Here is an 11944-nt window from a genome sequence, read left to right on the forward strand (position 1 = left end):
GTGGGATGCAGTATTACATCCCCATGCTGTTTCCAAGGAGCTCCAGATGAGGGCAGCAGAAAGTAAAGCTCTGCCAAAAAGTAAATCTCGGTTAGGTATCTCTGTCTATCTGTACATACATCCCTCGGAACGAGACGTACGAGCAATTTGCTGGAAAGCTCAGGTGCCTTTTTCAAAAATGAGATAAAAAAAGTAATTACTGCTTCCTTAAAAGGGGAGGGGAAAAACAAAACAAAACAAAACAGAAAATATCCTGTATTTAAAGTAAAAATGTGATAAAAAGGATGCTCTGGGATGGATGTGCCGTGTGGGTGGAGGGTGCTGAAAGGGCACTTGAAGCTCCTTGGGAGCTATCAGGTGCTGTGAGGGTGTAATGAGCCCCAGGGGAAGCAGCTTTCCTCAGCTCACTGCCTTGCAGTACTTTCCCAACCCTGCTGTGGTTAGGATAAGACCGTGCAAATACAGAGTATTCTCCCCCCCTGCAGGTCTGGGTGCCTGCTCTGGACATGTGCTTTGCTTACCATGTAGATATTGACAAGATCTGAGAGTCTTCCTATTTATTTATTTTTTTAAAATGATTCTGTTGATAACGACACCGAATTTCTGATCCTGAATGCTGAAACGGCCCACCCAGTCCAGTGCATTCGGAGAGCAATGCGTGGCTGTAGGACGTGTGTGCCTGTGATTCTGTGTGATCCTGTGTGCCCCGTGAGCCCATCCAGAGGCAGCACCTCCCCAGGGCCCAAGGTGTCTGGGCGCTGAGCTTGGCCCAAACCCAAAGCAGAAAGTTGGCTATCCCAGCTGAAACCCTCTCTGTTTATTAGAGAGCCTTTGGATGTACTTGATATCTGTATAAATATCCCGTCCCCGCTCTTGGCCACAGCTGAGGAACTCCTTATGCTTCCAACTGCACGTCTGCCTTTGCAAAACCCACCCATCCTCACGTGTTGGGGGTCGGAAAGCTGCTGGGACGGGGATGGCTGGTGGGATCATAGAGTCACGCAATCACTCAGGATGGAAAAGAACCCAAAGACCACCATGTCCAACCCCAACCCATCCCACCGTGCCCATTAACCACATCCCTCAGTGCCACATTTACCCTATTCTTGTACGAAGGTGACTCCCCCACCTCCCTGGGCACTCAGTGCCAATGCACCCTCACTCTGTCAGAGAAGAAATTTTTACCTAATATCCAATCTGAAATCTTCTGGCACAGCCACTGGCACTGCTGGAGGAGATCTGATTGAATTTTAGAGTTCTCTTAGCATGTAGTCACAATCACAGCTTCTGTGATTGAGTCGTTTCTCCCCAAATAAGTAAATTAACTCTAATGCCCTTATTTGCTGTCAACCTTATGAAACATAATAAGAGCCAGATGTCTCTTCCTTAACATGATGTACTGTAGAAGTTCAATAGATTATTTTTTCCAGACTTCATGAAAGTGATCTTGCGTTTTTCGTATTTCCTCTGGCGAATTCGTTGCAGCACCTGTTGAAAGGTTCAAGTGTATTAATAAGGAAAAACCCGGTGCCACTTGGGTGCAAATCTCAGCTGAGAGAGAGCCAACCTCCTCCTCACCATGCAGAGACAGCTAAGGAGGGGGAGATTTCGATTCAGTAAGGTGCAGGATCATAGTGGATGGAGCTCTGAGCATGCGATGGAACTGTGGCTGCCCCTGTTGACTGCAGGGAGTGGGACCAGATGGCCTATAGAGGCCCTTCCAGTTCAGACAGTTCCATGATTCTGTCCCCAAGAGGAATCACCCAGGATAGTCGCTGTGTCCCCAGGGGTGGAGCAATGGGACTCTGCAGGCAGCCCCATGGTGCAGTTGGTAGGAGCTCGAGCATTTGCTGTTTGTTTGTTCTCGTGGAAATGAAAGGAGCCCGTTCTTCAGCTCTGCTCCTCTGAGTTACAGGACTTGACCACTGTGTCATTTTGATGTCCAATCGAGCCAAATATTAAGGAAATAGTTTTTTTCCCCAGCTGGGGTGATAACACAGTCCTGATGTTTGGATGAGGTTTCTAGTGAAGCAGTTTGGGTGTTCATGTCATTTAGTGAGAGTCAGGCCAGTTCCTCATCCAAAATCATAATAAACAGGCAACGCATACCGCATAGCTGTTCTCCTGAGCTCAAGCAACATCCATTCATGCGCTCTTCTTCAATAACTCATCCATGCATGGCATGCACTGTGGGGTCAGTTGCTTTGCCCGCATCTCCTGGATAATGCTCCAATTCATACGTGCATGGGCATAGCGTGAAATGCAAGGAAATGGGCAGAACAAGGCCACTGATGTTCATGGTTTGGATCTGACAGTGCTTCACGTGGTTACATACCATATACAGGGGAGATGTCCCTGTTCTGTGCCACTAACGTGGCATTTTAGGGGTGTTTGGATGTGGAGAAGAGCCCAGATTCAGCAGCTGTTTCGAGATCAGCTGGTGCCATAAGACAAAGCCAATCTTACGTCTGCATCGACGTGAATCCTCTCCCTCCTCCTATTGCTCCAAGAGCAGAAACCAGGCTGCTGGTAGGGTTTCAGGCTCCCGATTTGTACAAATCATGTAAAGTCGATGATTGTGTCAGATGACATTACGGTAAGCCTGGTTTTTCAGCGTGCTGCTATTTCCCTGCAGCCCTAAACTCCAGCGAGCCAACCTCCTAAAGTAGGAAGGAGGAAAAAAAAACAGGAACAAAACACGACACGACAAGCAGAGCTATCTCAGTGGTACTGCAGAGGCAGTAGGGGTGTAACCCAGTGAAGAAAGACACGGCCCTCCAGCCAGCTGTGCACAAAGCACGAGATGTCAAACCAATTTGTACCGAAACCCCACGCGGGTCCGACGCATCGTCCCCCTCTCCAGGAGCATTAGTGGGAATGGGTTGTTTTAAGCTATGACCCCTTCGCTCGGCACATGCTACTGTCTTACTTGAACCATGCGGAGGTCCATCCATGCCCGTGGCTTTTAAACACAACATTTATTATCCTTAGCCCCCAGATTACGGGGATCCTCCGATGGCCGCGGACAGCCCAGAGCAGGGCTGAGCACACACGACATCTGGTTTTCATGTTCAATCTCATCCCTTTTGCTTCGCCGTGAGGGAAGGCTCAAGTGACAACAGAACAATGCTCGCCCTGCAGACTGACTAATTAGGCTGCATCTGGAGCTAATTAAATGTGGAGTCGCCTGCAAGGAGAGTGCTCTCCTTATCATACCAGCAGCAGGGGCGAGACAGGAGAAAAATCACTGATGATATGGCTCATTTTCTTGCAAGCAATTTAAACGAGGCAACGGAGCAGACGGGCAATTTCCCCATAGAAGAAATGGGAGCAGGACTGATCCCAGGATGATGGAGCGGCTTTTTGGGGAGCTGGAGATGTTTCAAACAATTAAATGAGGTCACGTTTGAACCGTTGCTTCAGTGCATAATGTATGGACTCAAAGATACCTCTTTGGCGTTAATATCATTTAATATTCCACTTTCTGATACTCGGTGGCACATGTAATTAAAGTGAGCTGACCTTTACCAGATGAAATATGTTCTGATTTCTTTCTTTCTTTCTTTCTTTTAACTATGAAAAGGAGTTTTTATTACTCAATACTCTAATCTTAGCTCTGTGCATCCAAAGTGGGGAGAAATATGGTTTCCATTGCTCTATCAGTCGCTAATTAGTATGAGGCTGACCATTTTTTAATAGCTGGACAGTTTTATTTTGTGACCTTGGGAAGCAAACTAATTCTGAAGGATGCAGAGAAGCATATGGGTGTAAACACAAAGTATGAGGCCTTATTTTTTATGCCCGTATTGTTCCTCATAACACTTGAAATGTTAATAAAGGGAACAACACCCTCCAACTTCTGGAGATAAATTTGTCACGGTTTGGTTCAAGAGCAGTAAATTATTTTCAGATCCATTTTAGCTCTTCTTTTCTGGCCTGGAATCATTTGGCTGTCAGGATGGACAATGGTTTCGATGCAGAGTTTTATCCCATTGAGCTTTCTGAACAGATGTTTTATCTGAGGAGAAGCCATCACCAAGGCACCGTGCACAGCCCCACTTTCCTCAGTCTTGCTGCTGTTACCAAACCCGGACAATTTTGGTCGCTTATGGTGAAATGAGCATAGGATTTGCTGCCAGAGCTCACACAGGATCTAGACCCCAAGGAAATCTCTTTCACTGTACCTCCAAATCTTGCTCTCCATGCTGAACACTTCAGCTGTCGAGCAAAAGGCACAGCAACCACCACACAAATGGGTGATTTGGGGGCTTTCCTTTATATATAACAAGCCTTGCTTTAATCTTTCAGTTTTTTTCCTACCACTACAGCGTCATAAACCCAACCAGGAGCCAAGGGAGCAGGAGGTCGCAGGCAAGCACAGGAGGCAGGAAATTGCCTTGGAAGCAAAGGAAACATCTTCAGTTCATAAGAGCTGTTCCTAGCAGCATTTATCAGACGGTCTGAGCTGTTGGCGTCTATGAGGGGTGGACGAAGGGGGAAGAGAGATCTTTTGCATCTGCACCTCTAGGCAGCTGAGCATCCAGATGCTCCTAAAGGAGAGCAGATGCTCTGCGGAGCCCCATCACACAGGAATAGAACTGGGGGTCTCCTCTCCTGCGGGTTTCCAGCAGCTTGATGGAAAGGAAAACATTCCTGTGAATATTTGTTCCTCGGAAGTTGTCTGATTTTGCATGAATTTTAAGATTTTGGGTCCTTGGCTTTTGTCTTGAAGCAGGGATGCGACATGTAGGAGTGAAATCATAGAACCCTTCAGCTTGGAAAGAACTTTCCAAATCAACAAGTCAAACTCCAACGCATCCCACCATGTCCATTAACCACGTCCATCAGTGAGAAACTTGCCCTTTTCTTGAACACCCCCAGGGACAGTGATTCCCTCAAGCTCCTGGGCAGCTTCATCCAACACCCCACCACTCCTTCTGAGAAGAAACTTTTCCTAATATCCAACGTGATGATGACCTGGTTTGTGGCTGCTGTGGTTTAACCGTCATCTCGTGCAGATTGCTGGCAGCTAAATGTGGAACTCAGGAGGGAGGCCAGTCCCACTGAATTTCTTTTCAATATCAGCACCATTCACCGTGAAAATTGAAGGATTCTGGCACAATTTGTCATACTGAACACACGAGGAGTTTTGCAAACTCGAGGATCTGATGGCTCAACTTTTAGGCAAAGTGCGTGTGTGTGGGAAAGGTCAGCTTGGGCTTGTCTCTAAATAAACCCAGGAAACCCAAATCAGTCCCTTTTTGTCACACGCTGGCTGGTGAGCTGGCACACTGGGGTGGACGGCTTGTTTTTTTCATTTTAACATACAAATGTTCCCCACTGAAGCATGAACTCAAATATTAGCTTTCCACCTAGCAAGACCAGACAGGAGCGGGGAAAAGCTGTGTCTGTTCCTTATCCTTGATGCAGGGAAACTATTTAAATCTGCTTTTTTTTTTTTTTTTTTTTTTTTTTTTACAGGAGTGTTTACTTTATTTGGGGGGATTCAAGGGGCTAATGAATGCGGGCTTTAGCGAAACCCCCCTCATTGTAATTTTCACAAACTCCACCAAAACATCCCTTTTCTCTGTCTCCCTGTTCAGAAAGAGCCTTTTTCTGCCTGCCTTCCCTCCCCCGTGTTCCTGCATGTTGTGATTTCACTGAGGCTTCCAATGGTCTTCAACAGTTCATTTATGCCGGGAGCCTTCTATAAACTGTACAGCCACGGTCTCCTCGCCCGGCCACCCACCGAATCAGCCTGTCTAAACAGCATCTGTCTACGTCCCAGACACATTGGGATGGAGCGAGGCCAGCTCTCCTTGCTGCCCCCCCCTGCCATGTGGGGTGGGAGCGGGGGCAGCCCCGCATCCCCACGCGATGGGAAACTCAACGGTGGGCTCCATCCCTCAATGCCGGCCTTAGTCCTTCCAAATCTCCCCATCGCCAGCGGATGCATTGTGAGTGGCTGGAGCCTATTTAAAGTTAATCCCAAATGCATTACCTAGTGAGCTTGGCTTGGCTTTTTGACTTAAGGTATTGGAGGTTATTACCTCTGGTATGCAGGGGCTGCTCTGAAGAATCTCCCCATTTGGTGACGGGGCAGGGGTGGATGGGGTTTTCCTTGCTTGGGCAATTTGGGCACATTTTTGAAAGATGAAGTCAGAAAATGTGCATCCCTGGCACAGGAAGCCACCGGCTTTCGTGAGCCACCCGATGATCTCATGAGGCGCGTTCCCATCCGTGTGAAGGCAGTGGATGTGGCAAAATTGCACTGAGAAGGGATTCGTTAGGGTTCAATCCTGAAAAGGTGTCCTGCAGACATACGAAGCTGTCATTATAGGCAGGTGGTATTTTGGGGACAAAAGGCCACATTTCTCATCTGTCACATACAGGAATCACATGACGAAATGCAATTGAGTCTTTGGTGAAGCTGGCACTGGCAGGGCAGCAAAACATTTCTTGAGTATCACCCAGAAGAGATTTGATTCTTTTTAATGTTTAGTTTAGCTTTCAAGAAAGAATATGAACTTTCGAGCTGATCCCTGCAACAGATTTGCCTTTTGCCATCCATCAAATGCCAGCTCCCTCTGAAATAACTCACAACAGTGCTTTCTGTCCTGCTTGACCTAAGAAAGACAACTAATTAAAAAAAAAATAATAATGAAATGGGAGGGCTGTTGCAAGCAGTGGCTTTTCAAGGGAGACACAAGGAGTTTTAAAGACCCATCCTGCCTTCCTCACATCCACCCCATCCATAACCTGCTGTGCTTTCAATGTAACCCCAATTCCTTCTGCCTAGGTGTGATAATCTCTCTGGTGTGGTCCTTGTGTGTTGGATTATTATAGTGCATGCAGGCTTCCCTGCATATAGCAGAGATGATTTATTGCAAATCTCAGATGCCTACCGAGATGCCTGTTTTACTCTCAGACCTATCTCCAGGTTCAACGTTGAATGGAATTGGTTGTGAAGTGATGCGTGGCTCAAAGAAGAAGAAAAGCACAAGATGTGCTCCCCCGTGGTAAAGACACTTCATTGTTCTTGTGCCTCCTTCAAACCCAATTCAGATTAGATTCACTATCATTCATGATTAGGTAAAAGAAGTGATAAAACGTGGCTTTAAAAAAAATCATGTTTGTACAAGAATTTGCTGACATATTGCGGAGTGATAACACGGTAGTGAAAATAGCCAGAGCCTGCCTGGCCTGGCGTCTGGAATCAGTAAAAGGAGGCAGTCAGGCATACTGCAAGAGAACTTCTGTTCCATTTCCAGCACGAAATCGGCACCTTTTATTATTTTTAGTAAGCCGACCTATGCGATTTTCATTGAAAACTTGCCATGTTTCCTGGATCCTGGTTCCAGGCTGTGATCGTTTCACGCCACGGGTGAAGGGGGGAAGTTTCCGAGTGCATAAAAGGGATGAAATCTCAACATTCTGACAGCAGTGGGCTCACCAATCCAAACCCTGCACTAACGACTGCTGTGGGAGGAATGCAATCGGTGTGTGGAGAGGGAGAGCAGAGATAACGGGAGATAACCAAGTGCCTACAACCTAGTTGAATATAGGCGCCTGGGGAGAAAAGTTGGGAAAGCTCCAGAACCTTTTTGGTGGCTTCGAGGAGGCTGAGGCATCCCCATGTCCCAGACCTTGTTTCCCCATCAAGGAAAACTCCCTGAAGCCACTGGTGAATTGTGCTTTATTGGGCACGGGGGTGATGAACTGATGGTTGGACTTGGTGATCTTAGGGGTCTTCTCCAACCTTAATGATTCTACTGTGAGGATTTTCAGGGTGTGAGATATCTTCAGCAGTAATCCCTTCTCCTGGAGGGCTGAGACAGTATTTTGCTATTAGAGAGGGATTTCCCTTTGCTTAATTCCACCCCATCACCCTTCATTGAATCCCTCTGTACCGCTCTCTGCAATTACTTGCCCTCTGCAGGGTGCTGCCTGTGTATGTATCAGATGGGCAGGTCTGGGTTTGCTTTGTGATGTCTTATTGGGATGCACAGAGACATAGATATTTGGCAGTGACACAGACACAGAGATATTTGACAATGACAGTAGGAAGAAAAGGGAGGGAATGGCTGTGGACGGGTGTTGCATGCGTACATCCTCCATAAAATTCTATTTCTGTAGTTTTATGGCTGATGAGGCGGCGTGTGTCTAAAGCTGGATTCTTTTGTATAAGGTGAAAATGCCACGAAATACCAGGATCCTCTCACATCTGGAGGAATGTCCATGCTGCAGTGGGGCTCTGTAAATATTTATACCTGATGACTTAGCAGCTGGCTATTAAGTGCCCTGCTTGTTCCTGCAGTGCTGTGAGCAAATGGAGATCTGGCATTTAGAGGCTGCAGCACGGATTGTTTTCTTGGTCTTAATTTTTGGTCAGAGAATTTAATTGGTGCTAATGATGTCACTGGCGAAGCATCCCTCATTCTCCATCCCATCTGTGCTGACCGAGGGATGCTTGAGGGCCAGAAGGAAAGCGGAGATGGAAAAAAAAGAAGAGCAATCGCGGCTCCAAACAAATGATGTGGATGGTGGTGGCTGCCCTGAATGGCTGCTTTGACCCCTATGCTGTTCCTCCTGTTGTGCTGAGTCACCAAGTGGTGACTCACTGGTGCCATAGATCTTCTCCCTGTGTTCTTTCCCATTGGGTCCAGGTGGTGGTTGGGCTGACAGAGTGCCAAAGCCCACTGTAATAGAAAGGAAGGCTCGGTTGGCTCGAGCTGGGCTGGAGAAGGACACGTTCAGATGGGTAAAGGGATCCTTTCTCAGCACATTTGGGAGCAGAGATGGGTTAAGCATCGCTCTTCTCCATCCCCACAGCGAATCCTTAAGTAGAAGTTGTATAAAAATGCCTTTTTTTTTATCATCCCTGCAGCTGGGGAGATCTTTTTACTCCCCTATTTCATGTAACTTAATAGTGCAGCCGTACCTTTGGCTGAATGAAGATTATTTGCAGTGAGAAGGGGACAGAAACCACCCAAAAGCCAAACAAACCGCAAAGTGCTTCATTCCAACCTTCAGAAGAAAGTAGCTGCCCTCCAACCTCTCCCTTTGAAAAGTCATCTCATCGTCGAACTCATTCTGAACTAATGAAAAATAAATTTCTCCCTCTGTGCCTGCCAGCAGAACCCTGTGCCTCACTCTACTGGAAATGAAGCAAATAAAAACACATCATTCCTCCAAAGCCAAAGCGTTGGCATTGGCACCACACAGCAAATAGACTTTGGCAGACACGGCCGGGAGGATGGAGGTGCTTCTCAAGGTGCAAAGCCACGCCTGTAGAAAAGCTGCCTGGTGAGCCTTTATTTTCCTTATTTGATCACTCAGAAATGTTTCAGGAGACATTTTAGGCTGCTCCCCTCTGCTCGTTTTAGCAAGATGCCCCTTCAAATTATTTGGATCAGCTACAAGATTTATGCTCCCACCGTTGTACCTGCTTTATGTGAATCCCCAAAGCGATGGCCCCATCATAAAATGCTTTGCAGCCCTAAACAGAGCATCCTGGATAGGATGCCCAGGTGGGCTGGGGCTCTGGTAAGGGCTTCCCAGGCTGGGATATCCCCAGGTTTATCTTTTGGACCTTGCAGCTTGGAGAGGAAGCAAATTTATGTAAAAGATCACGGCTTGGGTTTTAAACAAAGAGGATGTGCTGCGTTCTGTGCAAGTGGAATATTTACAGTTATAAGGCAGGATGATCTATGTCCCTTCCAAATAATAAATAAAGGTTGAGTGTTGGGAATAGGATTTGTAAGGCTAAAGCTAATAAAGAAATTGTCTTTATTGAGGAAAATGAAGCAGCCTCGTCCCTGGGATGAAATCCCAAACGAAATTTACTGTTTACTAAAATGCTGCAGAGTGATTTAAATGTTTTTACAAAACCATTTTTATCGTCTGTGCAGAGGATGTGGGTCAGTGGGGCTGTTCCAGGTTTCCTAGAAAACCTAAACGCAGTCCCAATAGTCACAGCTTAGCAAAGCCACACTGATTTCCAACAAAGCAGAGGGAATTCACATCCCCATAAAACACAGCAACAGTCAGAACAGGAACTGGTGGACTAGCCTAGCATTGCTAGGTTTGAATTCATGTCCCCAGATGTGCCCCATATCTGCCCCAAGGGAAGCAGATGGAAATCTATGAATTTGGAAGAAGTGCAGCAATGAGGGATGCTGATGCTCCAGAGGAATTGGTATCTTCTATTTCAAGAGTGACATTTCTCTTGAAAAAGGGGGAAACCTCAATACCTGCCATACGTCTACACTGCTCTCTAAAGACATCAAAATTGTATTTCTGTTTTTTGGTCTTCCTGCTGCTCTTTCTGTAGAGGAGACGGGGAGGAGATGTGCAAAAATAAATACGGCTTCTGCCTAGAGCTGAATTTTGCCCTCGTTGCCCACTGCAAATTAGCACAACGTGTACAAGTGAGAAAGGAACATGGCAATCTTCCTTCTGCTGATGTTACATTGCACAGCCCCATTGCTAAAAGCATAGTTTAAGCTATTAGCCACCAAGAGAAACCTAATGCCTGTTTTGGAAAGTGTATTTGCTCTCTAGGATGCCTGGAAAGGCTTATGCACTGCCAGCCTGGTGACCGTGGATGCTCACAGCCCAGCCCTGAAATAGCCAATTTTGGAGGGAGAAATGGGATCAGGTATGGTCAGGGAGAAGCAGCCCCAGTGCCGCAGGGATGCCTTGCAGTCCTGCCCTCTGAATACCTCCTCTGTCAGCCAAGAAACCAATCATGGATACGTCAAAACTGATGTTGCCTGCCAGATCTGTGCAGAATAAAGCCAGGCTTTCAGTGGGAGGACAGGTGGACACAGAGCAGGTTTACCCTTGGCAGTGCCACAAGCTTGCAGTCATGTGGCAAAACACAGTGACATTTGCTGTCATAGCTTGAAGAGACAACTTAAAATCATCTAGCTGATGCATTTTTTCCTCCTCCCATGGTGCAAGCATTCTCCTCTTGCCCTTCTAATGCAGTTCCTTTTTTTTTTCCCTAGTCTTCTCTTTGAGTGCCTCTCTATAGAACTTCATGTTCCCTGAGTCCTCTTCAGAATCACAGAATCTTTAAGGTTGGAGAAGGCCACTAAGATCATTTCATCCAGCCCCCAACCCGTTCCCACCATGCCCACTAAGCCATGCCCCTCAGCCAAATCCTTGCATTAAGATGTGCTGGCAGGGCCACCAACTATTGCCATTTTCTTCTGAAATCCACAGTGTGTGATATCAGTGCTTCATATGCAGGAAAGCCCAGGGGCTTGGGTCTGGCTGAGAAGGTCCTGTCCTTCACTGACAAAAAGAGCTCAAGAAAGTGGAGGTGGATCCAGGACATGGATCATGTTCTCAGACCGTGCTTGATACTCCTAAAGGCTCTTTTGTCTTTTTATCATTTCCAACACTTAACGTAAATGATCATGCCCCAGTGCTTGAATTTCATGCCTTATGGATACTTCATTAATTCTAGGCGATTCCTTGCACCATGTTTATAGAACATGGGTGGTTCTTGGGAATTTCAGTGTCCTACGTAGTTCTTATGCACTCTGTTGCTGTCCTGCAGGTTCCCATGCTTCCCACCTACCAGGGCCAATTCGTGCCTCGTGGAGATGGGTGACCTTTCAAGGAAAGGCTGGATGTTGTGTTGAGGGATGTGGTTTAGTGGGAGCTATTGGGAATAGGTGAACGGTTGGACTGGATGATCTTTTAGGTCTTTTCCAACCTTGGTGATTGTATGATTGCATGACTGTATGACTGACCAATCAATTATGCAGGAAAAATTTGGGAATTTGCAGAAACGTGGCTCTCTTGCTCATTTTACATTTGAGATTTCTCAAAACATAGCCAACAGAGGAAAAAGGGGTTTAAAGACTCCATGGGTTGACAAACCAATAATGGAACCTTGTAGGAAGGACAGAGTAGGAATAAAAGATGTTTA

Source organism: Tympanuchus pallidicinctus, unplaced genomic scaffold (genome assembly GCF_026119805.1).
Source record: "Tympanuchus pallidicinctus isolate F22 unplaced genomic scaffold, pur_lepc_1.0 scaffold22, whole genome shotgun sequence".
Taxonomy (NCBI): domain Eukaryota; kingdom Metazoa; phylum Chordata; class Aves; order Galliformes; family Phasianidae; genus Tympanuchus; species Tympanuchus pallidicinctus.